Source organism: Nanorana parkeri, unplaced genomic scaffold, assembly GCF_000935625.1.
Source record: "Nanorana parkeri isolate BGI_ZX_2015 unplaced genomic scaffold, ASM93562v1 scaffold143, whole genome shotgun sequence".
Lineage (NCBI taxonomy): Eukaryota > Metazoa > Chordata > Amphibia > Anura > Dicroglossidae > Nanorana > Nanorana parkeri.
This window is the reverse complement of record NW_017306411.1, coordinates 546,672-563,011: the sequence shown is the minus strand read 5'-3', so window position 1 is coordinate 563,011 and position 16,340 is coordinate 546,672. Positions and strand designations below refer to the sequence as shown.

Below are 16,340 nucleotides of genomic sequence, written 5' to 3'. Positions count from 1 at the left end.
GAAACATGATAACTGTAAGTGCTTGGGTAAAAGTTACATACATGCTTTGATGGGTAATATCTATTTGTTTAATCTGGATTCATTCTTGAAAAAACGTTTGAGGGTTTAATACTATTTTAAGCAGCTTCAAGTAACTCAGAAAGAGGCTGAAGCATAAGCTAATCGTAGCTAGTCATGTAACAAAGCAGGCCAAAGCTAATCAAACATAAGTAAAAACAACACAAGGCATACTGCATTCAACTTTCTGCAAAGTGGTCCTTCAGCTCTACATGCTGATATGAAATCATCTTACATTATCATTAGTTAAACAAAAATTTTTTTTGTGCTACTTACAATTACTGTAGTTCTTGGTTGAGTGAGGCACTGGTGATGTAGCTCTGGCCTCACAGATGCATTCTGGGTAGTCTATATCACCAGGATCTTGTAATACCAGGAGCATGCGGCAGGATAGCAGGTATGAAAACAATGTCAAGAAAAGCTCTTTTCTGAAATAAACTATAACACTTTCTATTTACACTAGGCTGAGGTGGGATGGAAGTGGCTAAGACGTTGGAATAGAAAAGTCTGAGCCAAATACAAGGATATGTAAAACAGTATGGTTTTTATTAGGACTGCACCAATACCGATAGTAATATCGGTATTAGTGCCGATAACGTGTCGATTAGTGCCAATAAGAGCCGACTTCACAGCCAGTCAGCATGGATCCAGCCAAACAGAATGGAGTCGGCTTCCTGGGCAATCAAGAAGCCAGGCAACGGGTAATGCCATGCCGCCCGGCTTCCTGGGAAGCTGGCCCGGGAAGCTGGCTCCATGCTAGCAGAAGTACCGGTATCGATGGATCCCTAGTTTTCATATTACCTAGCCTGGCTTGTATCCGTAATGGTGCCTTGTGTTTACCTGCAGGCAATGGGGTTGATTTACTAAAGGCCAATAGGCTGTTCACTACTGTTTTTTATACTTTCCTTGCATGTGATTGGGTATTATTTGCAAAGTGAATGTTCACCACATTCACTAAGAAATGCGAAAATTCCCCTGTAAGGTGAACAGCCTATTTCCCTTTACTAAATCAACCTTAAAGAATGTACTTTGCTTTACAGCTCACCAACTCTGAACTATGACCTACTGCCACCACGTCTCACTGTCTCAAAGGCATTATGCAGTCAATGATACCAGCAGCAGGATCAGGGAAGTAACTGCCCTGTTTTCACCTTACAAACCACTTTAAACAGCAATGAAAACAATTGTAAAGGTGTACAACTTAATGTGGACCTGTCATCAGATCTATTTTTATGAAAGGTACAGCATGCTACGTAATGTTTCAGTGTAACTCTTCCAGCTATTTATTATACCTCACACACAGAGATCACAGTACTCCCCCTGTCAATGCCTTCATTTGTTTTTATCTCCAAAAGGACGGTCATATTTTTGCTCAGCGATCATCCAATGTCGCCATCTACTTCCTAGACTGAGATGATGGCTCAGAAATGACACAATCATGTAAATCCTGACGCCTGTGTAGTTCTTCTTCACAAATGTCTGATATAGATTAGTCCCTGCTGGAATCTCTCACCTTCTACAAAGCTACAATGTTTAAAGGCTAATTCCATCTTTACTACTATGGTGCATTTTACACCTATATTTACAATGTAAACAGGGACATCCCTATAATAAGGCAGCCTGAGGCGGTTGCCTCAGGTGGCATCTCACTTAGGTGTGGCCAGGTGGTGGGGAAGTGGCCACAGCGTCCCAGACTGCTATGAGCTCTTAGCAACCTGTGACGCTCTGTGCGGCTTCCTGCCCAGCTCACTGATGCCACCGGTTGCCAGTAGCCAAGCAGGATGCTCTGGCTTGTGTCCCGCCAAGCTCCTAACAACCAGTGACATCAGTGAGCTGGGTGGGACGCCGGGCAGAGCCGCTGACAGCGTGGTCTGGCGTCTGCCTTGTACAGCACTGTGTAACATGGAACATGGTGCCATTCCGTAGCCCTTAACCCACCCCTCTCCCCCCCCACACTTACCTGAATCCTGGGGTGCTTTTCTCCCTCAGACTTATTCTTTTTATTGTGGTGCAACTGTGTGTGGCCCTGCAGCCTGGTTGTTTATTGAACATTTGTATTTTTTTAATAATGCTTTGTTTTATAATTAAGTACTTCATTGTGGCTAATTGCTCCTGTCACTGGTGCTATAGACCTACATCATAAGAACTTACATTACAGTGGTACCTCGGTTCATGAACTTAATTCGTTCCACGATTCTGAACGCGAACCATATCAAATTTCCCCATAAGGTGCAATGTAAATAAGGTTCATTCGTTCTGACACCAATGAACGTGGTTGCGAACCGATTTCAGTCGCGAACAGAATCACATTTTCCCATAGGGTTCAATGTAAATGAGGTTAATCCGTTCTGAACCATATGTAAATTCAATACCGCTCTGCACTTTCTTTTTACCACCATGCTTGCTCTGCACTTTCTTTGGAGCCATGCTGGATTGAATAATATGGTACAGTACTGTATGTGCTAAAAAGCACTCAAAAAAGCTTCACAGCAAGTGTGCACAGGTCTGTCTGCGACTACAATCTCGACTAGAGGAAGCCACGACCACGTGACAGAGCGGGGAAGATGGCCGCGGTCGTGTTCATCACCAGATTTGGAGTTCGGGAACAGAAGCAGAATTTTGCTGAACTTCCTGTTCGCGAACCGAAGCGTTTGTGAAGCGAGGTATTACAGTATATCCAGCCATTTCTCTGGAAGACATGATTGGTATTTCTACACCTTGGCATCTGTTGCTGTAAAGATTAATGTTAGATCACATAACAAAATGAACCTTGTTATTGTGCTGCAGAAATACAGCTTAAATGGAATACAAATATAGATAATTTATTGCTTACCTACATCAGTGGCATACCTACAGTATGTTTAGACCTGTAGCAGATATTCTTTTCTTCCTATATTGTAAAACAGTGTATTTTAAATAATGCATACTTACCGATATCCTACGCCCGTGACCCTATGTTTATTGACATCCTCCACGGCAAGTCCTTTCTTTCCTGGCCACGCCTGTGCAGTAGAACCCCATAGATGTCTAAGGTGCCTCACTTCCAGCCGATAGATGGAGACAGACGAGCCCCTTAAGGTGGCCATACACTTTACAACTCTCGCAAGACTTTTGCCTTGCGAGGGTTGTAAAGTACTTAAAAAAACGTACGATCTGCCCATCTTGGACAGGCAGATCGTACTTGCGATCATCGCAGGCCCGCCCCCCTGCGGGGCGGGCTTGCGATGACTGCAATGAGGGGCGGGCTTCCGATGACTGCAAACGGGCAGTGTGCGCGTGCGCACACCGGCCCGTTCGGCAGTTGTTGAACAAGCAGGCCACTCACTCGCCGAGAATCGTACGATTCCCTGCGGGTTTTCCAGCCTGCTTGTTCGACGGAAGACGTGCGATCGTACAGTAGAAACGGTCGCACGCCTTCTATACACTGCACGATTATCGTACGATCGCGGGTCTTCTCGTACGAGAATCGTGCAGTGTATGGGCACCCTAAGGATCCTCAAGTCATCATGTTCAATACGCTGAGGGACATACCATTGCTGCAGCAGGGGAAGGGACTGGCTGGAGGAAGCGCTGTCACAGCCAGCCAGCTGGAAAGTTTGGGTGGATATTACTTTGTTATTTTCCTCTCTATGCAAAAACGAGCAGCTAACAATTGCAGTTCAGGGGTAGCCACACTGCATGGGTTAATACATTTTTTTTTAGCTCGAGTTATTCTTTAAGACTGAGGGGGGGAATTTATCAAAACTGGAGCAGACAAAATTTGGAGCAAATTTGCACTGCAACCAATCAGCTTCTGTGTCTCATTTTCAAATCTTGTCTGAGCAAACTGAAGAGAGATGCTGATTGGTTACCATGGGAAACTGCTCCAAATTCTGTCTGCTCCAGTTTTTATGAATTCCTCTCTGAGTATTTTGATTTTTGCATCATCCAGCTGTAAATGGTTTTCTTTTCATTGTTGGTTTATCTCCAGTGTACAGACGTAAAGGGATTCTCAAAGAGTGGATCAGACTTTTTTTTATTACATATTCGTGGTAGCTACAAACATCACTGTGGTCATGAAAAAAACAGGTAAATCATAGTATGTTGTAATCCAATTAACTTTAATATTTAACATCATACCTCCATTGAACTACATATAAAGAGTTTACTATCAAGACAATCACCCAGACACTAGAGCAGAGTCCAAGTTGAGGAAAATGTCTTCTAGCCCGGTAATTATTAACACTTTGTATTCAGTTCAAGTTGGCCTTTGCCCAATGTCTAGTTCTAGTCAGGCAGAATGGTTCTCGTAGGATAATTCCCACAAGCTGCCGCTTGAAAAAAGCATGACCATGTTTGCATTTCTGTTATGGCTCTTTTACAAAGCAGAATTTGCATTTGAGTGCCTATATAAATACCAGTATATATCTTTGCATTCCACTACCTTTATTGGCAAAGCTGAACTCCAGGACGCCATGTGTATTTTCACTTGAATCTTGATGCGCTTTGTGTATTGCTTTTAGATCTGTGCAGTGTTAAACTTTTCCGTTGTTCAGGAGTTTCCTGTAATAAAGACCAGTCACTACTGCTCTCCCTCCTTGTGCATGGTGACTGGTCTAGTTTCCACCCCCTCCTGTAGTTTATTGCAGGCAGCCTGTAGTGGGAGGACTTCCTTGGCCACTCCCACACCTCTGCTCTCTGCACAGGGTATGTGCAGCACAGTGATGATGTCACTGCTACTTTAGCAAGGTAACATCTAGCTTCTCAAAGGCACTTGGTGCACATGAATTTCAGCTTTAATATCTTGGTGTATGGTCAGGCGGCCGCCTGACTTGCCTTGCGGTAGCGCCGGGCCTGTATGGTAGAAACATTTTAAATGCCTTAAATCTGAAGCAATCTCATGCATAATGTCAAACAATGGTCTGGTAATCTGGTTGGCCATGTAGGGATTAACAAGGGAATTAGATGAGTACAAGCTTGAGACGATAGCCAATAGTTCTAAAAGACTCATCTGAACCTGTCTTATATATGGTATTCTCTAGTGGTAACTGATAACAGATACAGTATCATAAACATTTTGCTCATGTAATGAAATTAGGGATACACCGATATCGTTTTTTCTGTATCGCATACAAATACTGATATTTTCCAGTAGTTGCTGATACCGAGTACCGATACTGGTGCTGTGTGCCTCGATTGCCGGTGAAGCCAGTATTCTAGCGAAAGAACACCGTCTTCACTTCTCAAGACTGCCTGGCTTCCTGAGCCATCAGGAAGCCGGGCGGCAGGTCATGAGGTGCCGCGCGGCTTCCTGATTGGTCAGGAATCCAGGTTGCCTAGCAACAAGTGAAGCCGGCTTCCCTAGCCAATCAGGAAGCCAGGCAGTAGGTCATGACTCACCTCCCGGCTTCCTTATTGGCTAGGAATCCGACCAATCAGGAAACCAGGAGGTGGGTCATGACGTGCTAAGAGTGGTTAGGAAGCAAGGCTGCCTAGCAACAAGTGAAGCTGGCTTCCTAGCCAATCAGGATGCCGGGAGGTGGGTCATAACCCACCACTCAGCTTCCTGATTGGAAAGGAAGCCGGCTCCATGCTCCTTTGGCACTGCCAATCAGTGGCAGATCTCCCTCTGACAGGAAGTTCTGGTATTGGAGTTAAGTATCAGAGTACGAGTACGGCACCTATACTAGTATTGGTATCCCTATTTAAAGGAGACGTATGAGGTGAGTGCTTTTCACTCACCTCATAGTTCTAGCCGACCTGTCACAATGAGACTGTCACAGGTAGGCTCAGTAGATTGGGAAGTGAGCGAACACATACCGGCGTTCGCTCACCTCTCGATCCTGTCACAGCTCTATGACGTGACAGGGGAGTGGCTGGATTCCCCCCTCCCGGCTCCGATCCGCCAGCGCTGACTAGCGGAACGGATGGGGGAGGGGGCGGGTACAGCTGTCTCTGCCTCTAGATAGGCAGAGCCAGCTGTCACTCACACAGCTGGGCGGATCCAGACATAATTGTCGGGATCCGCTTCAGCGTCTCAGTATACCGCGAGCAGTAGCTTGCGGTATACTGTGGCGTCTCAGTATAGCTCGCGGTATACTGAGCTTAGGGTGATGGGAAGACGCTAGTTTGTGTCCTCCCGCTACCCTAAGGAGAACTATGGGGAAAAGCCTTAACCCCATAGTTCTCCTTTAACCCTTGCAGTGCAGGTGTAGTCCCACTGCAAGCGTAAGTTTTTTTATATTCCTGGAATTCTTCTTTGTGATCTAGTTATATATACCCCTAATTTTAGCTCTATTTGATTTGTCTAAGGACTCTTGGAGATAAGATTCAGAGGTGAGAGGTAGCTGAGCTCTGCCAGTTGCTGCCATATCAATCAGAGGACTCAGGGTATAACAAGCAATATCAAAGGCTGGTCCCTGTAGTTGTTTACAGGTATTTACAGGGCTCCGTAATGTAATACTATTAGTTCACCCTTCTCACAATGTTTCATGCTACATCCATATTTAGGGTGTAAAATAAAACATGGTTGCATTCCCCAACACATCATCTTCAAACCCCCCTCCCACTTACCTAAATTGCAGGGAGATTCTTCTACCTGCAGACATCTGTTTTTTTGCTAATATGTGCAGGCTCATTCATTCAACGAGATCTGTCAATGAAAAAAACTATGGCAGAGGGACTCACAGATCTAAATAAAGCACAAATACAGTGATGTCACCGCACTTGTAGTGCATTGTTTACTTCCTGCAGCCCCACAACAGAAGCTTTGTACCTTTGTGGCCTGGGGCTGGGATGTACACAATGCAAGGGCCTGAGCATTGCACCCGCGACACACTGATCATAATTGCAATGCTTGCAGGCTCGAATGAAAAAAATGATTAGATGCGACAAGGGTAATATATGTGAAATGATCACAAAAAACATTATATATTGTGACAGATTTATTATCCCAGTGACCAGTTTATAGATCCTTCGCTGCCTACCCAAATGCACTTACTCTATACACCTAAAATATATGCAATCTTTTTAATAATATGTGTTACAAATGGCTGTGAAATGTAGCAAACAGGGATTTCCCTATTTTTGATGCACATGTCGCATTCAACAGAACCATGAATTGCGAATCATTGTTTGTCGCACTAGCAAAAATGTGGCCATCTGCACTATTTTAGTGTGGTAGTTTTTTGAGCACAGTGTAAATGTTCAGCATGAGGACAGTTATTTGGCAGAACAGTAACTGTCAGACTTCTCACCTTCAAATCTGTGTTCCAGGTCAAAATTTTTTGAAGTAAAAAGAACACAACATAAATGTCAGTCAACTGCCTTTCCAGAGTCCAGTGAGGCAGGCCCTCTTACTAGACAGGGTTAGTCATTAGGAGGAGAAAATGGTTGTTAGGCACAACTATGGTGAAAAATGCATGTTCTGTGCGTTTTTCAATCTCTGCCATTAAAGTCTGTGGGGCCAAAAATACGCAATTCTGTCCGAAAAGACGCTCCTTTACTTTTTTGATCTTAAGGCTATAATGAAGTGGAAAAGAGCTGGCACTCGCAGGAATCCTCTTAATGGCGTTTCTCTATCGAAAAGGCACAAAAGCAGCTACAAAGGGTGCTAACATGTTTCAGTCCCCAAAGGGACCTTAATCATGGCTATAATGCTCAGGTGTGAACGGGAACAACGGAAAATAATGGGATTCCTCATGTTGAGTGTTGTGGTGCTTTGGGAAACATGTGACACAAACACTCTGGCTTAAGGTGGCCATACACTGTACAACCATCGCAAGACCTTAGTCTTGCGATGGTTGTAAAGTAATTAAAAAAATGTATGATCTGCCCATACATCATACATTTTGGGGCGGGCCTCCGGATGACCGCAATGCTGAATGGGCAGTGTGCGCGTGCACACACCGTTCGGCATTTGTCTCCCGCGCACCGTTCAAACCAGCCGAAAATCGGACGATTTTCGGCTGGTTTTCTAGCGTGCTCCTTAGACAAAAGACGTGTGACCGTACAGTAGAAACGGTCGCACGTCTTCGTTCACACTGCTCGAGTCTTTCCCGCGATTCTCGTACGAGAATCGAGCATTGTATGGGCACCTTTAGACTACCCATACATGTGTAGATTTCTCTCTGGCTCAGACAGAAATCATTCAATTCCCCCATCCATGCTAAATAGCATGGCTGGAGGAGAAGGAATCACCGCTGTATTGTATTCAGACAGCCGCCCTATGCAGCTGCCTGAAAACCTGAACAGTGTCTGTATCTGATTGGTTGTTCTGCCTCCCAGCTCCTTTCATTTTAAAATCTAGTTTTGTCATTTGTCATAGCCTCCCATGGACTGAATTCCAAACAGTTCAGCAGCCATGTATGGTCCGCTTAACAGGCAGCCATTTGTACAATGGTAATACATATTTTGCATTGTTTTCTGTTTACAGTAGAAGTATGTGTATTTCTGTTTTCTGGGAACTTTTTATTTACAAGCATGGAGTGTTTTTGTAATAAGTCTCCATTTGTTATGGACTGTGTGTTCATCTCGGACGGTTGACATTACTTCTATGAAGCTTTGCACATCCACTCTTAGGAACCGTGTCAAAACTGTGCCATTTATCCGAACTTTTCCTCTCAGGCCGCTCCGGCCACACCACATAAATGGGTTGTTATTATTATTATAACCGCTACTATGGAGCTGAGCAGGACGCTGGACTGGCAACGGGTCACGTGACACGCTGAGTCCCAAAGGAGTACCGCTTGTCAGGTGACGGCTTCGGAGGAGAACGCGGGAGCGCGCCGACGAGTGCACGCGCAGGCGGGAGGTGACAGCCGGTGAACGCGCTGTGTCGGTTGGACGGAGAGAGAGCTTCGTGAGCTGGAGGATAACAGGGAGCGCGTGCCGACAGAGAGAGGAGAAAAGTGGGCAGGGACCGACGGGAAGAGAGAGAGGGTGCAAGGCCTGGCTACCGTGGAGACAAAAAGCAAAGCAGCAGGGCGTGTGGCGGACCGGGAGCAGGCGCAGAGCGGAGCTGTGCGGTGAGTGTTTGATGGAGCCGCTAACCTTCCAGATGTTTCGTCTTGTTTTTTCCCAGGCCGGCCGAGAAATGGTGATCCCGGCCGCCCCTGTGTGAGTAGGGGACCCCGACATCTCCATCTGTCCTCCTACCCTAGCCTTTGTTATACGTCCCCCCTCCCTGATCCCGGGCTGTGCTCCATCCCCCTTCCTCTCCTCCCCTGGGGTCTCTCTTCCTGTCATGGTCCCCGAGGCTGGCTGGCTGCTGTCCTCGTGTGACATAGGTGTCATTGATGATCGGTGCCCGCCTGGTGCACCCACATCGGTGACATGTGCCTGCTGGCACTGCACAAAGTTTAGGCTGAAGTTTCCTCCGTTTGTGATTAGCTCCTTGGCAGGGTGGGCAGGTGTGATGCTCTCTGGTCGGTTCGATCATCTCCTCCACAATGTGCTGCTCTCTTGTTTTGGAGAGAAATTCCTTTGTTGACATGCAGCATACTTAAAATTCTCTGTCTTCCTTACAGGGTTGCTAAGCATAACATACAAACTAGTGTGAGGTTATCTTAGTATTCGTGTATGGATGTGTAACAGTCATCACAACTGAAGGCAGGCAGTCTTCCCTAAAGCAAAATAATGTGAAATATCGCATCTTCATCCTTCATATCTGGACCAGGAGAATCCTGGAGGATGCCATTGCTAGTTGCCGGCTTCATGTCTCTGATCTAGTCACAGAAGTCTCCAATACTCATTTGTGTACTTGTTCTGGGTCTCTACACCCCCATTCATAACTAAGCGATTTGAAGAGCGTCAACGCTAGACACTTAGGGCCGATTTACACCACTTGTGTCACGGAGGGTGACCAGTCACACCACCACAATGCGGTAGGAACGGTACAACCGCCTTGCACCCCGCTGTGCCCATAGAACTGAATGAAACGTCACTTGTGACATTCCAATAAAGTTATAACAAAAAAAAAAGTACACACTGGGATTAGCACTTTTGGCACTGTGTCAGGGCACCGCACACCAGATGCTGTTCGATTTAGCACAGCGTCTGGTGTGAATTGGCCCTTAGGTGTCCGTTATATCCTATTGTGCCTGTTCACATGTGAGTGATGCACTGTTGCTCAACGTTCTAAAAAGTAGCTTCTTTGGGTCACGATTGTGCGGTTTTGACCCCAATAGACTTCAAGCACCTAAAAAAAAAGTGTTTTTTTTTTTGTGCATAATTGTCTCTTCCTCCTAGTCAGGAGTAAAAGTTATTATATAGTTAACTGCTCATTTTAGTGTTGGGGAAAGGAATAAGGTGAAATACTTCCTGCCTTCACCGGTCATCCAGGAACAGCCTCTCCGATGTCACTACGTGCAATGCAGGATGAGGAGATGGGCCCCACCCCCTGGCTGGGTATCTGGGTAGAGTCTTTTCCCCTAGACTGAACAAGCAGTTAAGGTGACATTAAAGTAAATTTTTTTTCCCCTCCTCCCAGTGTTAAGTAAAACACTTACCTTTTAAATGATGTCTCTTAATCCGATCATCTTCTTCTTTCCTGTCCTTTTCAGCCCTCTCTCCAGCGCTGCTGCGGGTCTCCGATCCAGCGCTGACTCCTCTGTCCTTGCTGGCTCTTCCTGTCCCACGTTGTCTGCATGCGGATGCACGCGTCCATAGACTTACCTTGCGTCTCTGCTCATCTCCCTGCCGAAAATCCGAACTGCGCATGCGCCCGTCCCAAGATGCTTTGCGGCCGCCCGTGCAGTTTCGGATTCTCGGGCGGGAGCACGCGACGAAAGCATGGTAAGTGTTAACCGCTGTTAAAGCATTTTTTAAAAAAACACACTTTTTGCCTATATCTACTGCATGCTAGCAGTAGATATAGGCAAAAAAAAACGGAGGGTTTAGAAACCCTTTAAGTTTAATTCCTAGAATACAGCGAATGGTGCTGTACCAACGGGGTGTTTCACTGTGTTCTCTGCATAATTCTGTAGAGAATATTGTACGATTTTGGAGGAGGATCTTGTCACATGCCCGATTTCCACCTCCTCCTGACATGTTTTTTTTTCCTGTTCATTAAAATGAATAGGGCTTCACTTCAGGTCTTACCAGTCCTTTTATGAATTGCCCCCATATTCTTTCATTATTATAATTGAACAGTCTTGCCTAAAAAACTAAACCCCATTATTTGTATCCTCCTTAGTTTTTAGGAGGATGCCTTTTTGTAAATAATGGGCAGAGGCGGAATGCCCTCTGAAGTCTTAGGGCTAGTTCACACCAAGTGCGGAGCAGATGCAGAGCAGTTACAGAACGCATCAAAGATGCATTCAATGTGTTCCAATGATATTTTGGGCTCTAGTTCACACCACAGAGTTCAGTTCCAGAGCATGTGAAAAAACTGCAGCATGCCATATTTTTTCTGCTCTGGATAATATCAAAATGCATGCAAATGCCCCGGAACACACAAAGCCCATTATAGGCTGACATTTTTTTTTAATGCGGCAAAATGCACTGCACTGCATATGCAGAAACCCCTGCAGATCTGGTCCTGATTTGGTGTGAACAAGCCCTTATAGCTGCTGCCCTGTTAAGTTCCTGAAGTAATGTGGAGCTATGCAGTTCTGTATACATTGTGAATAGGCAGGTAAGAATTCTCTACATACTATGTCTCTTCTGCAATACAAATCCTGCCTGTTTACAAGTTCTTACTTATGATGTAAAGTTCCAATTTAAAGTGACATTAAACCCTCAGATTTTTTAACATAAAACAATAGTGTAATGTGTGCCTTACTGTAATCCATGGTTGTTTCCCTTCTCTTTGCTGCTCTTCCTTTTTAAATCTGTATCTGTTCTCATGCTGGGCAGAACTTCTGTTTTGCAGCAGACTGCCTTGTCTCAGGAATGGATACATGGTGTCTGTGTGTAGGTTCACAACCTGAGCCAGCACTACAGGAAGAGGCACTCAGCTGCAAAGGGAAGTTCTCCCCCAGCATTAGAAGAGATACAGATTTAAAAGGAAGAGCAGCAAAGATAAGGGAAACTACCATGGATTACAGTAAGGCACACATTACAGTATTGGTTTATGTTAAAAGATCTGAGGGTTTAATGTCACTTTAACTACAGTGCCTTGTCATGTGATACTTTTATGTATGCATTATCAGCATGAGGTCAGGCAGAAGCTGTCAGAGTTCAGGTGATGTTTTAGCTCTGACTACTCAGTGTAGCGCCCCGGTGCTGCAATTGCTTTCTGTCCATCTAGTACCAGAATCCTGTTGGGGTTATTTTGTGTTTGTTTTTTTTTCCAAGGTGTTTATCAGACTTGATCAACTTGTGACCTGAAACAATATGGTCTGTGGCTGTACTTTGTAATGTTGAAAAAACCTGCGTCTGCATTGGGTCCTATGCTAAGGGGAAAGTAAGGTGACGGACTCTTAATAGAACATGTGTACCGTACAAGAAATGTGCTTGGTACTACTGTAACACACTGCTGCACTCTACCAGTATATGTAATTCCAGAACTAGAACTGAAGTCAGGGAAGGAAGATATTCATTAGACTGATTCCAGCCAGCAAAGTAATGGAAATAGAGTTACCGGTAAGTCCTAACTCTGAATTTCTTTCGTTCTTTCACATTTTGCCTACTTTTTGTGTTCTGTCTATTCTCTTATTTTATGTGGGTTTTTTTCCCCGCTCTGGTCTTTTTGTGATGGAGGTTTCAGTGGGAAATTAGTTACCACAATAGAAGTCTAAATGGCCAACATTGTGGCGACTCATTAAAATTCAAAGAATGCCGAGGACCAGAAGCAGACAGTTAGTGCTACCACTGTACCACTCAGAAAGGAGTGAACAGAGGAAACAGGATTGAACACATTATACGGACCCACAGCAGTCCCTACTTCTGGAGTTCTCCTTTAAACTATTATCTTTTTTAAAAAAGGATTTGACCTAAAACATTTGGATATACAACTGCCTTAAGGAGGTTGTTTTATATGCACTGATATTACAGTAACTAACATTTGGTTTAACTGAACATAAACTGTTGCTTTTTAACTGGGACCCAGAGTATTAGTAAATAAATGTTACCAAGTATCTTAAACAGCTAATAGGGTAACTTAGTTTGGGCAACTGTAAAATATGATTTTCATGGCAAATGCCATCTTCTCTTTGCCTTGTTGAAAATATTGTTGACATTATGCAGAGAATTGCTATGGCACCTCAGATGAGCTTGAAAAGCCTGGTGGCTGCAAGTTCTACAACAATTTGGATATAATTGATCACAATTGGAGCATGTTAACTAGAGGGCTCTTGCAAATGATATTACACCTAAATATATACAGTATGTATGTGTGTTCCAGCATGTTGGAAAATCTATGTGTAGCAGGGTGCTGATCATTTCTTTTTCTGCAGAGATCAAAACAACCCTTATATTGAGCTCCCCAGCTAAACACCCATGTCTTCCCCTTCTTTCTCTAGATGTCAGAAGGGTCCAGAAACACAGTTCTTCTATCGGTAGAAGTCTCTGCTGACAGGCAGTGAGGAGAGTGTGATTAACTGACAAGGGGGGGAGGGGTCTCACTATTGCTGATATTCTGCTCATCTACTGTATATTGTACCCACCTGCTCTTCTCCCTCAAGCTGGCTTAAGTATTGTAGCTCTGTGTGCCTGTAGCAATTGCAAGCAGCCCAGAACTACTAGGCTACAACACTCCAGTAAGTGCCGTAGTACTGTGAAATAAGCAAGCTCATTATTCTGCATTGATTGCTTGGATTGCTGTTGTAGTAGGGCTTAGTGTAAGTGGATACTATGGCGACAGTAGAACTATAATTTTCTTATATTAGTGGCATGATCTTGTTAACCATTTTACTACCCTAGCTCGTTTTCTTTTTTTTCTTTTGCTTACTTGTTAAAATGCACATTTTAGAGCTGAAGATGACTTGAAACCCCCCCCCAAAAAAAAACATTCTACTTTATAAAAGCCGGGACTATGTAGAGTAAAATGGTGGTAGTTGAAATTTTTTATGCCGCATGATAATTGTGTTACAGTTTATCAAATCTATGTTGTCAGTAAAAAAAAAAAAAAAAATGCGCTCAAATGATTTAAGTGCACACAAAACAAACGCAATATTATACCTTCATGTAATTGAAGATGTATCTGGTGATTTTTAAAGCTTACAGCATCTTTTCACTTCTATTATTTAGCCAGCAGCCAACAGTTTAAAAAAAACCAAACAGATTCCCAGTTACTTTAGTGAAGGGACACTGAGCTTCTTCTCATTTAACATACAATGCTTCCAGATATTTAAAGTGACATTAAAGTCAAAAGGATTTTAAGCTATTTCATATGCTGAAATCCATTACAATGTATTCTGCTCCTTGATGATCAAAACTTTTATCAGCTGATCTCCTGAGTACTGGTCTCGACTTCCTGTTTTAGAGTGACTCCAGAGTTCAATGCAGTCACCTTTGTGTTTGCTGGTAAGCTGTTTGTGTCTCCGTAAACACACAGACACAGCAAATCAAGCTATTTCCCTCCCCCTGGCCCTCTCTCCTCCCTTCTGAGTCTGCTCTGTCACTTGTGATCTTGTACTGGACAGGAAGTTCAGGGAAGCTGAGCTGAGAGACTTGGAATCAGCTGTTTAGAAACATGATGATTGTAAGTGTTTTGGCAAAAATGTAAAGCAATGCTTTGCTGGGCAATGCCTGTACTGTGCTGGCAGATCTCATTATCAGTTATAAACTAGATGTAAACACTTCCTGTCCTGAGAAAAGGTTAAAGCCGTATTAAACGTTTTTCCCAATAATGATTTCAGATCAAATAAATGTAAAGGAATGCTTTGCTGGCCAATGTATATTTGATTTGGATTCATTATTCTAGAAAAAGTTTACTACTACTTTAACCCTTTTATTAGGACAGACAATGTTTAAATCTAGTTTATAACTGCTAATGAAATCTGCCAGCACAGCATAGACAGGGATAACTGTGGGAACCTCCCCTGCCCCTTGCATTCCAGAGGAAAAGTCAGTTTAGAGAAAATAAGTAATACAAGAAAAAGTTATTTTTTAAGCCACAATTTTTTTTTTTCGTTATTAAGTTATGCTTTGTGATTGAGAACATGTAATACATATAAACTAGGTGTTATCCCAATTTTGTTTCAAAAGTGGAAATAAAGTTAAAGCGGGGCGTTACCCATATCTTTAAAATAACAACAAACACACCTTTTAGAAATGTTTAGTAATACCAATATACAAACACATACTTCTAGATCATTGCAGGCTTTGTATTCTTTGCATACCTTATTTCTCTTTTTCTTCCTCAGTCTTCTGACAGTGGCCATGTTAATTAAGGGCAGGTTACTAGATCTCCTTTTACTTCCTGGACTTCTGTCACATGTGACCATGCACATCTCAGGGGTGGAAAATGCCTTTCCCTGAGATCTCATGAGATTTCCCAGCAATGCTCTGGTGATGTAACCTTCCCAGGATGCAATGCTTGAGCACATTAAATAATTTGTGCCAAAGAGGACCAGGAAGTAGATGAACTCTATTTGTAAGTAAATGAAAAACATGTTTGTTTAACTAATGTAATATGATTTCATATCAGTGTGCAGAGCAGCATGCTGATGTGATTTTTAGTGAAAGGGGTAAAGGTCCACATTAACACATTTTGTGATGCACTATTCTGTTGACATTCTCTCTGGTCAGGACCAAGCCTTTGGGAGGAAGGTGCTTTAGGCCATGGTTCCACCCTAGGTTTTCTTGCTAGTGTTTCTAGCCAACTGTCCTGGAGAATGATTAGGGAAAACCATCCATGGGCATGATTAGGTTATTACCCAACTCCTTCTCCAGGAATTATCCAGGACAGTGGAGTTTCAACTCTTTTAGCTCTTTTGTTGTAATCAATTGTATGTCAGTAGTCAACTTGCTGTTACTGAGCGGGTGACTCCTCCGAGTCCTTTTTTTTTTTTTTTTTTTGTTAAACACTTTTGTCTTGTGTTTCATGTAGGTGGACAGAGCCAGCCTTCTAGGTGACCATTCTATGGAATACCTGGCAAATAAGTTATCAGGTGTTAACTCAAGTTTTCTGCACTGTAACCTGATGCTGCTTAATTATTCCTCCATCAGTCATCAGATCAGCAGTCCTCGAGGGGCAGCTCTGACATTCGATAGTAAAGCCCTGCCTCTGCCCAGATGGCTACCTCCACAGAGACGCACAGATTGGCAATTCTACTTTGGGTAAAAAAAAATCAGCTACAGGTAGACCACATGGAGTGGTGGTGTGTGTGTGTGTGTGTGTGTGTGTGTGTGTGTGTGTG

The 16,340-nt window shown here is 43.7% G+C and overlaps 1 protein-coding gene across 1 annotated transcript in view; it reads left to right on the top strand.

Moving 5' to 3' along the window:
* The first annotated feature begins 8,787 nt into the window (after positions 1 to 8,787).
* Positions 8,788 to 16,340, top strand: part of NCK2 (NCK adaptor protein 2) — a 47,516-nt gene continuing 39,963 nt past the window's right edge. Inside the window, exon 1 of the mRNA XM_018554123.1 lies at positions 8,788 to 9,062. The gene's annotated coding sequence lies outside the window, so the exon portion shown is untranslated. The remainder of the gene's footprint in view (positions 9,063 to 16,340) is intronic.